General features: G+C 35.6%; 2 long non-coding RNA genes across 2 annotated transcripts in view; one reads left to right on the top strand and one right to left on the bottom strand.

Annotated features, from left to right (window-relative positions):
- Window positions 1-16783, bottom strand: part of LOC148976872 (uncharacterized) — a 43394-nt gene that overhangs the window by 16717 nt on the left and 9894 nt on the right. The window lies entirely within an intron of this gene.
- Window positions 13467-16447, top strand: LOC120460410 (uncharacterized). The gene is made up of 5 exons (XR_005617944.2): window positions 13467-13489; window positions 13741-15014; window positions 15089-15158; window positions 15534-15665; window positions 16274-16447. It is a non-coding gene; the product is annotated as an uncharacterized LOC120460410 (long non-coding RNA).

Here is a 16783-nt window from a genome sequence, read left to right on the forward strand (position 1 = left end):
GAGGGCAGGATACTTTTTTTTTAGCATTTTCAACTTTCTTTAATAGTGTGTAATATTGCTGTTTGAGCAAGTTACAACACACAAAGTCACTGTCACACATGAATTAATTTCTATATCAGTGCATACTGTTTCTTATGGAAGCTTGTTTCCACCGCTTAATAAAAAAAAATAATTGTGACTTTATCTCTTGATTGCGAGATATGAAGTCAGAAATGTGAGAAATAAAGTCGCAATTGTGAGATATAAAGTCGCAATTCTGAGAAATAAAGTCGCAATTGTGAGAAAAAAAAGACAGAATTGAGTTTACATCTTGCAATTCTGACTTTATAACACATAACTGCGAGTTTATCTCTCAAAATTCTGACATAAAAGAATTGTGAGATATAAACTTGCAATTGCGAGTTATCAGGCCAATTCTCATGGAAAAAAAACTTTTATATTGTATATCTTACAATTCTGACTTTTCAACACGCAATTTTGACTATATCATGTATCTCTGACTTTATAACACGCAATTTCGACTTTATATCTCGCAATTCTGACTTTATAACACGCATTTGTGACTTTATATCACGCAATTCTGAGAAATAAAGTCAAGTCAAGTCACATTTATTTATATAGCGCTTTTTACAATACAGATTGTATCGAAGCAGCTTCACAGTGATAACATGAAAATAATACAGCACAGATCAATAATATTGTTGAATATTAAAAAAGTCAGAATTGTGAGTGTGACTGCTCAAATCATACGCAAAAAAGGGGGTGAAGCCTTGTCGAGTTGAGTTAGTGTGTTGAAACTTGCAGTTGAGTTAGTAATGTGTTGAAACTTGCAGTTATGATAAGGAGCATTGTGATTGGTCAACTACTTGGTTGACCAATCACAACACATTGGTACAGCCGACCAATCAGAGCACAATAAGCTTTTTGGAAGGAGGGTTTTCTTAGAGACAGGAAATAAACTGACAGACTGGAAACAGAGGTGCTGCAACAATGTCAAGTATGTGAAAAGTTATAAGTTTTTTGAACATTCAAGCATGAAAACCTATTCTAGCAGACCCCAAAAACTAAAACAAAACTTTGTAAAAGGGCATAATATGGCCTCTTTTATATCTTGCATAATATGGCCTCTTTAATATCTTGCATATTGCTTATCAAGTAATTGATCGTGCTTTTTTTATACACTCTCTCTAAACAATGCAGGGTTGTTTTAACCCAAAATTGGGTAAAATATGGACAAACCCAAATGTTGGGTTAAAAATGTAATTTAAAATTTTAACCCAACTTTCACTTTCAAATGTACATTTTTAAATGAAATTTTTAACCCAACATTTGGGTTTGTCCATATTTGACCGAAATTTGGGTTGAAATAACCCAGGATTTTTTAGAGTTATATATATAATTAAAAAGACAAAATGCTGAGTACAACATAATTTTTTGCAATGATGTCATAATAATAATAATGATGAGGTTTGAGCTTCTGATATGGAGTAACTCTTTAAGCACATACCCATTGAGAGTTTTGTACAGAACAATTTGCACTGGAAATCCCCTGTAGGGTCTGGTGTATATGCTCGAGCGGGGTTTCCCCCGTAAGCCCTGTCCAAACGACATGCCTAAAACACTAAACTAGGTGCTAATGAACTGGGTCCTGACAAAGTTTACTTTCCTGGGTTGAGTCTGCACCGTACAATGGTCCCATTCAGTGGCTTTCAACCGTGGAAAGTGTCTGTAAGGTAATCCCATAAGAGTTTTGCGAGACCTTTTCAATATTTTCAATATGTCTCTTTACCTGCTTGCGCTGCCTTTCGGCCAGTGCCAATGATAACACTAATATGCCTCAGCTGATACTAGCGTACGCCGTGGAAATTTGCATGAGGCAAAATGACATCCTTTCACGAGTCGCTGGCATAGACGACTAGCCTTTTCTGACCTATTACTCACCTGGTGCTCTTACAGCCTAAATATCTAAGCTTGCAGCAATGCCAGGGCTCTTCACTGGGCATGGGGCCCGAAACAGAACCAAGCAGCCTTTTAGTGTACCTAAATGCACTGGGCCTTATTACAGGTGCTGCTAAAAGTAAATGGCATGGCTGTTCGGTTAAAAGATCGTGGCTATGTGGGGACTTACTGAGTAGGAACATGCTGTTTGTGCATGTAGAAACTTTTGGCTGTCTGGATAAAGTTTGGTCTGGCTGAGAACTGCCTATTCAGGATGAAACCATCTGGCTGACATGCAAAGCAACAAACCACAGTTTTTTGTTGTTGTTTTTACATGCTGTTGTGTGCCGAGTTAATCTGAAATAGTTGGTGCCATAATAAAACACTGAAAAACAAAAGCGTTGGAGAATTTGCCTAGTGCTCTCACAACAACTCCATTCAAGATGGCAAGACGTACAATATTGTGCAACTTGGATTATACACAAATGTATGACTTTTATAGACTTTCATAGGTTTTTGTATGACCCATCTTGCACAATATTGCCCTTTAATGGAACATAATTATGACGAGACTAGGTTAAAAACACAGGAGAAATTATGTGTGTAAACCTTGTAATGGGAATTTCTATTCGCCTAAAAGGACTGATTATTTCACAGACCTCTCTTATGCTTACTAAGGCTGCATTTATTTGATTGAAAAATACAGTAAAAACAGTACTACCGTGAAATATTATTACAATTTCAAATAACTGTTTTCTGTTTTAATATTTGAAAAGTAATTTATTCCTTTGATGCAAAGCTAGATTTTCAGCATCATTACTCCAGTATTCAGAATTTATGTTTTCACCAAAGTAACTTAATAATTGGAACAATACCAGAGAATGTCTAATTGAAGAGAATTGGCACTGGCTGGTTACTTTCGGTTTCTGGACTGGTTGCAGTAACACGTCTCTGTCCATGCGGGGGCGCTCGCGGTCGAGTTCAAAATGAATGGGAGTCAATGGGGTTTCACCCCCAGAAATCCACTTTTCTCGGGATGTAATTTTTTGTCAAGTAATATTAAAGTTGCATTCAAAAGGGAGGGCTAAGATAATACACTCAGCTGAAAATTGCATTTTTAAGTTCACTTATCTGTTCTAAAAATCAGTTCAAAACTGTGATGACGTCACACAATAGCAGAATGCTAGCGTGTTCCGGCCAACAACGGCCTAACCTGTAAGAAATCAAAAGGACATAAGTACTCATTCATTCGACTTTTGGCCTATAATCTATATTGAACTTGCGGAATCAACAATAAAATCTATGTTGATTTAACGACAAGCAGGTGAAAGAGACGCATTTAGCCGTTTAGCCCCATAGACTCCCATTCATTCTGCACTCGCCCGCGATCACCTCCAGTGGAATTCTAATGGAACTGCAACCAAGATGATACACAACGGGGATAATAGGAAGTGCCAAGGCTCTCCGTTAGACGGGCTCTGACAATACATACATTTTTTTTTTTTTAAATGAAGCAGTGTTTTCATCCCATGAGAAAATCGCCACTTCCTGGGAAATTGACGCAAAATTAAGTTTTAGAAATCAGGAAAGCCAATGTGTCAAATTTTTCCCACATCAGATGACTTGCGTCTCAGAGTGCGCAGACGAAAAGAAATCAACGCCGTCATATATCTTGCGTCCAGAAGACTGGTCTTTGGGAATGCAATTGTTTAAATTCTGGGATGGGATTAAACCAAATCATTTTGATGTCAGACTTTGGCTCAGGACTTTATGACCAAACCAACATTTGAGATGCTGTGGGATGCGATTGGTCCACTGGTTAGTCCAGTTACACAACCACATCCACAGTTGTGGCAAAGTCACGTGAGCTTTCCCAGACAGCAAACTGACATTGAATCAACGTGGAAACGACGTCTCTCATGACATCGAAACAACGTTGATCTGGCATTGTTTTGCTCATCGAATTAACGTTGAACCAACGTCAGACGCGGCATTCTTCACAGCTAAATGAAAATCGAAAATTGGTTTGCTTTCATAACGTTGAAACAACGTTGATTTCAAGTTGATTTTCCGTTAGTTTTGAAAGAATGACGCGTCTGACGTTGGTTCAACGTTAATTCGATGAGCAAAACAATGTCAGATCAACGTTGTTTCGATGTCATGTTTCCACGTTGATTCTATGTCAGTTTGCTATCTGGGTTTTGTTGTGCATCAAGAGATTTATTCTGTAAATGTGTTTCTATTGTAGACTTATTGGATATAAAATGCAAATTTTTATTTTAGTTTTTATGCTAATTTTTAGAAATCGCCATTTTTATTCGCCGTTTGATTGCCAAAATGCACATAAAAATAGGTGGACGGAAACATAGCTAATGTCACATGATACTTCATTCTAATATGCTCAAGGTTTTCCCAAGGTTTTTTTCTCCATCCAATCTGATGGAGTTTTGGTTCCTTGCCACTGTTACCTTGCTTTTGGCTTGCTCAGTTGGGGATATTTAATTTTTAACAATATTATTGATCTGTGTTGTACTACTTTCATGTTATCACTGTGAAGCTGCTTTGATACAATCTGTATTGTGAAAAGTGCTATATAAATAAATGTGACTTGACTTGACTCAAGAAACATTTCTTATTATTATCAAGTTGTTCTGCTTAACTTGTAATTTTACTTCTGACGCCACTAACCTGGAAAACTTTGGCAAATCCATCGACCAATTCTTCCTCAAAGGTGATTGTTGTACCAACCTGGCGCTTGAAACCATTGCTCTTGACATTTTATGCATCAAACTGTGGGCTGAGACCAAGTCTGAATTAATCACACGACCCTTGATGAAATCTCCGACAGACACACCGCGTCAGCTGAAATAATATCACTCCCTGTTAACACCCCAAGCCGTTTTGTGTTTAGATGACATCGGGCTGTTGGTAAACTACGAGCTTGGCTTTTACGCCTCACGATGCATAAAACTCGAGCAGCCAGACCCGACTGTCAGATAGCAAAAAACACATTTACTCATATTTATCCCCAGCGCACTTGAAGCGTGTGGAGCCCACAGGGGGGAGACATCTACAGGAGGGAGAAAACACAATCTATCTGGCAGATTACCTCTATCAAAACATATGGGCCTGTTCATCCATATCATTCACGTTTCAGGGCCACAGAGATATAAAACACTAGCGGCTACTTTCTGTTAAACAGTAGCTGTGATAATTCAACATGTGATAGAGCTGCTCTATATCTTTAGGGGGTGATGAGAAAGGTATGGCCGGTCTTTGCACAGCCCACGACAAGCCGTATTTATGGCTTTCTAACCTGACAAGCTGCAAAGTTATATTTATATCAGATGGTTCCATGCGAGCACAGGCTATGGGACTTGGCTGTTTTTGATGGAAAGTTAAGATCTGCGAGCGGACGGAGTTAATTGAAAATGCATGCGGCCCTTGGATTTCTTTTTTACCCCTGAATCTGTGTATGTGTGTGCGTAAGTGTGTGTAGAGGAGGGAGATGGTGACGGGAGTGAATGCGTGTCTTTCTGTTTTTTTAAGATACACCTGGCCCCAGTAACGGTTTCATAAGCTCCGATGGAAACATCTACAAGCAGAGACGTGGGTTTGCCTCTTTAATGAACCGACAAAGGTCCCACCCATACAAATAAACAATTAATTATGGAAACAGAAAGGCCATTTATAGAGGGTCAACACATGGACACAGACGGTCAAGTCTAATTACCATCAGACTTTTAAAACTTTATACATTTTCTATCAACATTTCGTATGCAATCTGCTACTAGATGAACCAGGAAATTACACATCTATGGCTTTATTCAGACTGACAGTACACAAAAGTCTGAGCGATGTCAATGATTATATTATATTATACGTTATGGACAATATTAAAAAAGCTATGCTACCTTGTCTAAATATACTAAGAAAAATGGATATTCATTTGGAGATTTCTAAAGATTGTTTAGATTATTAGCTTTAGGTTAGTGTTAGATGATGGCAAAGTAAATCTACACTATACCATTTAAAAGTTTGGGGTTGTTAAGATTTTTTGTTTGTTTTTTATTCTCTTATGCTCACCAATACTGTATTTCTTTGCTCAATAATAATGTCAAATTGTGAAATATTTGTATAATTTAAAAAAAAAATTGTCTTTTGAATAGATCTTATAAATGTAATTTATTCCTGTAATGCCAAAGCTGAATTTTCAGCATCATTACTCCAGTCTTCAGTGTCACATGATCCTTCAGAAATCATTCTAATATTTGCTGCCTCAAAAAACATTTCTTATTACGGTATTGTCAATGTTAAAAACAGTTGAAACCGGGATACATTTTTTTACAGGATTCTTTGATTAATAGATAGTGCATGAACCACATTTATTTGAAATAGAAATATGCCTTAGCAATAAAAGTGTCTTTATTGACACTTTTGCTCAAGTAAAATGAATTCTTGCTGAATAAAAGTAATAATGTTTTTTTGAACAGTCATGTAAATGTAAAAATATGGGAAATGGAACCTTTATATCCAATTTTGATGATTCAATAATCTAAAATAATCACCAATATCAATAACCGATATAGCACAAATATACCATGCATCCCTACTGGCATATTGCCCTAAATCTGTTTGAATAGCAAATAAAAAAGAAAAAATTTGTGCTGTTGAATGTAGTAAAATGGCAAAAGTTATCAAAACAACTGAAATCATTTTATAGCACTTTTAAAGACCCCATGTCTTAAACCACTAGCAAAATTTACTTTTAATAAAAATAGGCTACCTATAGAGCAGAAATGTAATTATATATGAAGAGTTCAGATGCAAAAGCCTCTAAATGCCATTTGAAATTTTCTTCTTTAATGATGATTTTTTATCAAACTTGTATATTTAAGTTCAGTAATTTCACTTAAATAACAATTAATAGATAATTATCATTGCCATTTAAGTGAAATTACTGAACTTAAATATACAAGTTTGATAAAAATCATCATTAAAGAAGAAAATTTCAAATGGCATTTAGAGGCTTTTGCATCTGAACTCTTCATATATATATATATATATATATATATATATATATATATATATAGTTTCGGTTTCCAGTGAAGGATCCAGCGCGTTGTAGGGAGTGGCTAAAGGCAGCAAATAACTATAAAAACAGAGAGAAAGCAGCAATGGAAAATCTGAAAAACCTCGGTTGTTTGTAGTCCACATTTGTAGTCAACTTGATGACCATGAACACAGTAGGCCAAACGTAGGGGAAAAAGAAGAAACTGAACTGCCATTCTGTCAGTTCCACCCAACACCCCAAAGCAAAACGTTGTCGTGTACAGGTAAGAAAGCTGTTTTTCCATAGTGCTCCATACAATAACTGTTCGGTTAATAACCCTCTGACGATCCGTGGGCGGGTAAACCCTGGCTTAAAGCCCAGACGCTGTCAAAAGTCTACAGGTTTCTGACTTTTGCTGACAATTAAATGTCAATTTCTCAGTCAAGGTAACACAGAGAATGAGTCTCCAAAGTCTCCGCAGTAGTGAACCTAAGGTCCCGCAACCGCAGAATCAATCGCAAGCACAGCTGTCAATCATGATGTTACATCTCGTATAGCATCAAATAACTAAAACCATACTTATTGGGAAAACTAACACTAGAACATACCACTGTGTCTACCTAAAATGACAAAAGTTTAATTTGACTTTTTACTTTGACTCATGGCCCATTCAATTTTCTTTGAGAGGGCTCGGTTTAAGAGCTATACTGCAGCCAGCCACCAGGGGGCGATTAAAATGCTTTGCATTCACTTTTCGGGACATGTAGGGCCCACTTGATTTACACCTGTAACAACAATACAAAGCGGATTGAAAATCAGCAAAATTTCACGTTAACATATTTACAATTGAATCGGGACGTTTGGGTGAGATCCAACAAGCCAATAGGCATTAGTTACCATCACAGCCATGAACACAGACCTTATTCACAGCCATCTTTAATAGAAATATACATTCTCTTCAGTGGGTAGCAATGTGTTTTTGGATTGTTCTGCAAACAAAACAGTGCAAAAATATCTTTCATTTACAAAAACTCCCAACAATATGAGCAGTGGAAAAATATAAGTGATATATGAAGTTTTTTTTACACTAGATGCAATTAAAAAACACGTCACGTCCATCCCTCACAGCCTCGCTTTCATCCCTGTCATGGCACTGCTCTGAATAAGGTCTATTGAACATGTTGTGCAATTTGTACTGGAGTGATTATTGGGATGGACAGAAATCTGTGTAATGCAGGATGAGTCATTATTATATTTTGGGTTTGTTTTCCCAGCAGACAAAGACTGTAAACAAAGTCTACAAAGTTGAAGCTCGAGACATGGAATAAAGGCGTCATATACGACGCTTTTGCCAAAGTGTAGACATCCAACACACATGGCACCCTTTAGCGTCAATATAACACGCTTCGGTTATGGGTAGGGTTGGGTATCGTTTGAATTTGAACGATTCTGATTCCGATTCCTTGTTTCGATTCCGGTTTCTAACGATTCTCGATTCTGATTCTTTTAAGAGGCAGGGTCAAAAAAGTTTAGCTAACCTTGCTAACCAACGGCCTTTCTGAAGGAAATACTCCTTCTGTAAAAATACTCCTTCTGTCACAAATTTTGCATTTTGCCGAGATTTCGTTTTTTTTTAGAAAAGTGAAGCCACACTTTGGATCGTCGACGTAAGGTACTCATGTTTGACTCGCGTGGTTATGCCAACACTTCCGGTAGACGCTTCTTCGTTGGTGTTCAGCGGTTTCTTCTTCCGCTCGGCGGACTGTGAATATCGGAACTAGGAATCGAAATTTTAACTTTTGAACGATTCCGGGAAAAACGAAAAGTTAGTCTCGGTTCCAATCGATACTCGATTCTCGATACCCAACCCTAGTGATGGGTAGGTTTAGGTTTGGGGTAGGGTTAGACCACTAGGGGCCGCCTTCTGGCCCATATATATCTGCGTACTGCGTTTCATATTGACGCTAAAGGGTGCCATGTGCATTGGATGTCTACGCTTTGGCAAAAGCGTCGTATATGACGTCTTGGGATGAGACCGGGCTGGAAAAACAGCCACAAAACTCTAATTCTGATTTCATGGGGTCATTAAATGTCAAGCGCCTGACCTTTACTGTGTATTACTCAAATACCTCCCAGCCAGAGCACAGTCGCTGACTGAATGGCACGGCTAAAGAGTGTAGCATCTCAGGTGCAAAACCAGGATGGACCGTATACCAGCGCCAAGCGTGAAACCTCTCCAAACCCTCAGCCTGACTCATAAAGCCGTCACTAAGCTGCGTGCGAGAGAAAGGTCAGGTTCATACTTGCATTCATAAAAAAGGAAAGAATGAAAGAAAGGAAGAATGAGGGGAAAAAGGCAGCAGCCCGGGCTTTCATGAATGGACCATTGTGATGCGCGGCAGTCTCGTCAGTGAATGTTTTCAATTCCATTTGATCCTGTAGTAAGGCTGCTAATTGGTGAAGTGTGTTCCACAGGTCAACGTAAGGTTTCTCTTTCCACAAACGCACACTGCTCCCTCTGTAGATGGCATGGCAATAAGAGTGAACAAGCCCTACAAACAGCCACAGGCGTCCATTGGGACGGTCAGAGTGATTTAGCGTCTCGCATCGGTAAGAATTAGCTGTAAATCTGGTTGGAGAACGGTGACTTTTGCTATGGAATCATTTGTGGTTTCCACACTGCATGTCAGGAATGATGCTTATGCAAAAAAGCAAGTTAAAACGACAAGGGTTCGACTGTATTCACACATTTCCACTTCCAGCATATTAGATGATGTGCCTCTACTAACATGAGCGTTTCGCAACTTAGGCCGCCGTCAAGGTGCGTGTGCACCGGTTTGTTTGCCTCGAAAAACAAACAATTAGATTGCGATCTGGTCTTTAAGTAAAAACACACTTCCACCAAATATGCGCCTGGCCCACAGTGTTTGCATCCTTCAGTTATAGCATCACTCACCCTTTCACCTCTATCTCTCCTCTGCTTCCTTAAGAGGGACTGGAGTTGGATTACCGTTCTAATAAAAAACAGGTGCTTTCATAAGCATAAGTTGCACGCACATGGGGAGTAAATGCAGAGATGCTACAGTCATGAGAGTGTGTATGGAGCAGCTGTGGATGAGGCTCTGACTCACACACAGGTTTATACCGACACCTTGTGGTTACTTCACGAACTGCACATCTCCAGCCCTTCAAATTTGATTTCTCAGTTTTTTTCCCCAAATGGGATCTAGAATTAGGGGACTCAACAGATTATGATTGGTCAGATTGCCTGTCAATCAAACTATGAAATTATGAAATAAACGCTTTTCTCCTAAAACACTGGCTCCCTGTTATTAAATACATTTTGCAACTTCCTTCAGATCCTTCAGATTCACAAGTTCATGTTGGTGCTTCTTCTCTTCAGTCCAACCCACTAATTTTCTATAGGGTTCGGGTCAGGGTTCTGGAAAGGTCATGGCAGAAGCTACATTTTGTGCTCAGATTCAATATAGCCTATATAATGGAGCAGCCTAACTATAACTTTCAAATTAAATGAAACGTAACAGTTTAAAAACAGTTAAAAGGGTGATTAAATAACACAACACAGCATATGAAGACCTAGATCACTACGTTTTAAGCTGAAATTTTAATGTTAAATTAAAGACAGTTTATCTGCGTATTCTTTATCAAAAAGAGTGGTTTGTGCTTGTATTCTGTTGTGTTTCCTCAATCGCGACTCGCACCCGAGCTTATTTACCATGTAGGCGAGGCTACCTGTCACCTGGCAACACTTCTGTTTTTAACACACGGAATTTAACTTAATGCTAGTATGCCAAAAGAAAGAATCTAAATCAATCTCGCACTGTGACAAACTAAATATTTCTAGAAAAAATAATAACGTTTACGCAAATATTTCTGCTGCATTAAAAGTGGGAGATTCTCTTCTGAATATGGCGTGAGGACACCACTCTCCCATGCGCGCATGTCTGTCGTCACGTGTCGGTAGTCATTTCTGGCTTTTCACAAACTTTTTATTTTTAATTTTTTGATACAATTCATAGATAACAAATAGCACCAATAGATAAAACAAAAACAGGAACAACCACCAGAGGAGAAAAGAAAAATAAACAAAATAGACACAAAACCCCCCCCCCAAAAAATAAAAGACAAAAAGTACAATAATAATACAAGAAAAGATAACCACATAAATAAAGAAATAAAATACAATACCATAACAGAGGAATTGCTTGTTAAGATAAGAATAAGAGACTACATTTAAAGGGGGATTTTAACCCTGGAGAACCCACGGGGTCAAATTTGACCCCTGTTAATTGCTGCTACCCAAAATAATAATAATAATAAAAAAAAAAATTATTTAACTTCAAAAGCCCAGAGTGCCACTTCTGGCCACTGCATAGAGACACCTAGTGGATGAATATTGAACTCACAAGTGTCAGAGTGGTAGTAACAAGATGGCTGACCACATGCTGTTTTGTTGAGCTGTAAACCTATCCAAACAAAATCGTCTTCTAAGCAAACCAGCGATTGGTAAAATTGTATATTTTTTGTTAATCTATTTAGTATTAGCTTGCAGAATGCCTAGAAGTACGTTTTATATTGTTTTTGGATAAATTAGTGACTCTGAGCTAGTTCAAAAAATAATGGGTCAAAAATGACCCTCTGGGTGTATGGGTTAAACAAATGTCGGGTCAAAAATGACCCTTTGGTTCTTTGAGTGACTTTCATAGAGAATGGTGACAGTCCTGTATTTGGCTAAAGTCTTGAAATAATTTAATTTGTATAATATATTTTACTAAGTTACCTCACTAGTACAGGGCCAGAGACTAAGTAGTATATCTTTTCAGGGAGTATGGGCACTCCAGCACTGTGAAAAAATGTGCAGTTCCTCTCTGCATCAACAACAAAAAAAAAAAAATTGTTTCAAAAACTACCACAATGTCTAGTGAGTTCCTCTCTCTAGCAGAACAGATTTTTGGATAAGCAAAGACCCATTCTGTTAGTTTTTTCAGGTAGTGATTTTGGCTTGTGTTCTTGTTTCCATTGGGCAAAGTGTTTGTACATTTGAAATCCAGTTCTAACATGCAACAAATAAAGCAACAGAAAAAAAAAAAATTGTTAAATGTAGCTGTGTGGTTGACTGCAAACTATTTTAAATTTAGGAAAATAATCATTGACAGAATTTGTTATTGTGATTTTTTTTTTTAAATAATACGCCTAAAGCCCAATGGGTCAAATTTGGCTCTAATCCTAAATTAGGGAATAAAGGGTTAAAATTGAAAAAGTGGATATTTTGCTGTTCAGTGAACTTATAGCAGTAATTTAATGCATTGTTCATAATTTTCCAAAGAAGGGTTAAAGAGAACACAATAAGATAATGTTTTCTTTGCTTTAGCATTCTTTTATACGGAAAGCGTTTGAAGGTTTTGGTGAAATTCGTTGAGAAAAACGTTGAATAATGGCTTATGATTAGAAAAATAAATTCTCCGTAATAATAAAAGCAAACATAACGTATTTCCAAAATAATTTAAAAAGAGGGTACACAAAATCAATAATATACCCGCAAAAGCTATTCCAAAAATTTTTGGTCCAGCAACAAATGTACAGAAATCACATTCTATGTCAATGTCAGGTTTAAACTTCCTTTAGATCAGGTTTAGATCCTCTATTTCTGATCTGTTAGTTGACATACTTGGTTTAAAATTACCATAATTACATAAGATTTGGTAACAATATCTCTTTGAAAGCACAGATGGACCTAAGTCTTGCCAACCATTGTTTGAACGGGATTAAAAAGAGGTAAAGCAAACCGAGTCCTATCAAGACCGTTAAACAATGTAATAACACCTGTGGGTGATAGCATTGAAAACAATGGCAAATTCTTTAGGTGTGACAGGTGTGGCAGACAGTATACAGTTGATCTTGTCGGTTAATATTTGAAAAAGCTTTGTGAATGTTTCTCAAAGTAGAACTAATCAAGAAACAAATCAGGCAAATTTCAAGTTTGACAAGTTTGAAGTCACTGGGAAAGCATTTGAGGAAACAAACAGCAGTTGGCATGTTTTTGATGTCAGACAAGTGACTCAAGTTTTTCATATTAAATACAGCCAGAAAGTCATTGTGTTCGAAACACACGAGAACTGTTACAAAACTGAACAGCAAATTTACAGCTGATGTTCTTTATCTATATTTTTGAGTTTTGGGAAATTTTTTAGAATCTTAGGCAAAGAAACCAAAAGAAAAAATAATATGGCGTTACATGTTACCTATAACAACAATGCAATATGAAATGTTAAATTAAAATGTCTGCTTTTTAACAGATAATTATGCGTTGACTTTCTATTATGTACAGCACATTTCATACTCTTATATAATCATGATCAGTTTCACTTTTACTCCCAAAGAAACTCCCATGTTAACCATGAAGAATGATTGGTTCAGATCTTCTATAAATAACCAAAACCTCCAGGTAATCTTTGTAGTTGCTGGAGTTCTTGTAAGGTATGGTTTTGCATGCATTACTTCTACACAACTTTTAGAAAATATGAATTTGGTTCTTTCTGAATTAAGCAAGAACTTTATTTGCATTGTTGTATTTGTTGAGATAGAATGAAAAGATAGAACAGACAATAATTTGTAAGTTATATGTAATCTCGAACACAATTCTTCTAGTTGTTCTATGGAATAACTCTATGAAATCTATATTGGCACCACTTCAGTATTGTCTAATAGATTATGTTTTGTTTTCGCAGAATTGATTAAAACAATGGACATTATTATTAGCTTATACGATAAGTTTAATGAATTAATTAAATGGAAAAAAAAATCTTATAAGGTTGAATTAAAAATACCCATTTTTAATAAATCTTTTCGTAAAGAAACATTAATTGACTGTTTAAAAAAGTTAAATTCTACATCTGATCCATTAGTATTTGAAAATGGTGAGATTATGCCTTATAACAATAGATATTTAACAAACCAAATAGTCTGTTACATTGTAGTTTGGTCATCGGATATTGACAAAGGTTGTAACAGCAGAGGTTTAGGGTTTTATTATGGCTCTGGTTATGTAATGACTGCGAAACATGTTTTAGAAAATAACGATTGTCACGAAAATGATAACATCTATATTTTGTTTCCAACTTCTGAAAACATATTAATATATAAAGCCCAAAAAATCCTCCCTGAAAATCCCAATTTGTTAAAAAACTATGATATTACTTTTATTGGATTGCAAGGATGTTTAGATCCATTTGAAAACATAAAAGTAGAAATAGGCACGTTACCTGTAAATGATGAGCTACATTTTTATGTATTAGAATCAGGGTATTTATTTCCAAAATATTGTAAAATTGAAACGCCTAATACTAATATGAAAAATCAAATGTCACCTGAAGAATTTATTATTTCTAAAGCAGGCAGAGCAGGAGACAGTGGGACCCCTATTTTCTCAAGCTCTGGTACATGTGTTGGTTTATATACTGGTGTTTTCAAATCAAACAACCCATTAAAACGTTTAGAATATGGCAAAGCTTTGCAATTGGACATTATATTAAACGCATCTCATGACTTAGTGTTACCTTTTATCTCTTATAACCTTCATCATTAATCAACAACAAATAAATCACAAATGTAAATGAGTAAAATCTGGTCTGGACAGGTTCATTATTGTTAACTAAAACCATTTTATATTTATATATATATATATATATATATATATATATATATATTCTTTTAGAATGCTACTTATAAATAAAACTACTAATAACTAAAATCAGTTAAAATTAATGAATAAAACAAAAAGATATATTAAAAATGACAAATAAATTTGGAAAAGATTTGAATTCAAAATATTAACAAAACCTATAAAATGAATGACACTTATAGTTTTTGTTAATATTTTACTCCTCTATTCCTTATAAGGTAAAGCTTAATTGCATGGTTACAGTTTGTATATAGCAAAAATATTGTCCATTGTTTGGCAACTAACCGAAGAGAGATCTCGTCTTGCCCTCAACAAAATCTTGTAAGTCATTGATGAAAGCAACGTTAGGTCATACTTTAAGTATCAGAATCTCACATTCCTAATGTACTTTCCAGGTGACGTATGTTGGTCTGGAGCGAGTGGAATCCACATAAAGGTGGTGCAGGCATAATTTTGAAAGCTTTGGTAAGGAGAAAACAAAGATATATGAATTATTACTGAATGTTAGGGACAGAAATGTTTGGTATACAAGATTCAACTCGTTTTTCAGTTTAGTGTCAGTTAAGTTGAAATGACTTAAAACATCCAAGTTGATTGTACTTAATTTTAGACAGCAATCTTTTTTACATTGTGTAACCAATTGTTTTTTTTTCTTTTCAAACTTCAAATGTTATTGTTCATTTAGTGTGAATATCCAGATGAATACTTATTGTTGAGAGCTTTAGAATCTTTGCAAAGATGTATTTCTTTTTTATTTATGAGACAGAAATTTTTAAATAAATGTAAAGATCTGTTTAAAGATATCTTTCTCCCTCTCTCTTTCATGCTGAAAACATCTAGAATGACCTTCAGACTGCATACGTCTCTTCTGGGTCAAGTTATGATCAGACGACCTCTCTTCGCCAAATTAAAATCCCCTACCAATATAATTTAAGAAGCCAGGAGAGAGATTGTGTCTTGCCCAACACAACAGTAAGTATTACAATCAAATACTGCAGATTAAAAAAAAATAAAATTAAATGTTATTTATTTTACTTATTGCATGAAAGCATGCATGACAGCTTTTTCATAAAAAAATTATTTAAACTGCATATAGTAATTAAATGTTTTTTATTGAGTCAGTGTGTTGTCTTACAGTCATCAGAAACTTTGCAAAGATATATATATATATATATATATATATATATATATATGTTTGTAATCAATTTCAAATGAACAAAAACAAAAGCTCACCAAGGAGGAACTTGCACAAATAGTAGAAAAAAAAAAACCCTTCCTTTGAGGCTAATAAGTGTCGTTGATCATCGTCATAATAAGTGTCGTAACAGAAAAAACCTGATTCCATTTATCTAATGGAATATCTAATTTATCTAATTTATCCATTTATTTAAAAATATTTTTAGCGTATTTCATCCAAAAAAGTGAGCTCCTCTCTTTGTTGAACTTACATACCAAACTCATTTTTATCAATGAATTCAGTATTTGGTGTGGATGTCTTACATGTATTTGGCTGTTACAGAAACAAAATTTTAAAAACTATGATCTCAAGATATTCTCTCTCTCTCTCTCTCTCTCTCTAGGAAAATGACTCTGCACACTTCATCTCTCAGTGAAATAAAACCATCACTTTTGGGTCAAGCCACAACCTTATAATCTCTCCTTGAAAAATAATAATAAAAAAATGCTATTAATTTCTTTTTTTTTTGTTTTCCATTGAATAAATAAATGGTTGCATTTATTTGCAATGGAGCATTGCAATGTCTTTGTGCTCATTTTTTACTTCTGTATACAACGGGTCTAAAGGCACATGAATATAATATTTTTATTGAATATAATTTATAGAATATAATTTTTATTGAACATTTATTAAGCAACAGACTTTGTGTGAAAATAAATCATAAAAGTGGTTCATTTTGTTTAAAAATCTTATAAATGAATGAGGTGGCGAGGCGGGCCTTTTACTCCACATACAGGGTACAACCATGAGGCAAAAGACACATAGAAATACTTTAGCTAAATTAATGTTTTTAAAGTTAATACTTGTTCAAAACAATCACTTTAGCTAAGTTTGTACTATGTTCTGTTTATTT

This window comes from Pimephales promelas, chromosome 13 (assembly GCF_988280905.1).
Source record: "Pimephales promelas chromosome 13, fPimPro1.hap1.1, whole genome shotgun sequence".
NCBI classification, from domain to species: domain Eukaryota; kingdom Metazoa; phylum Chordata; class Actinopteri; order Cypriniformes; family Leuciscidae; genus Pimephales; species Pimephales promelas.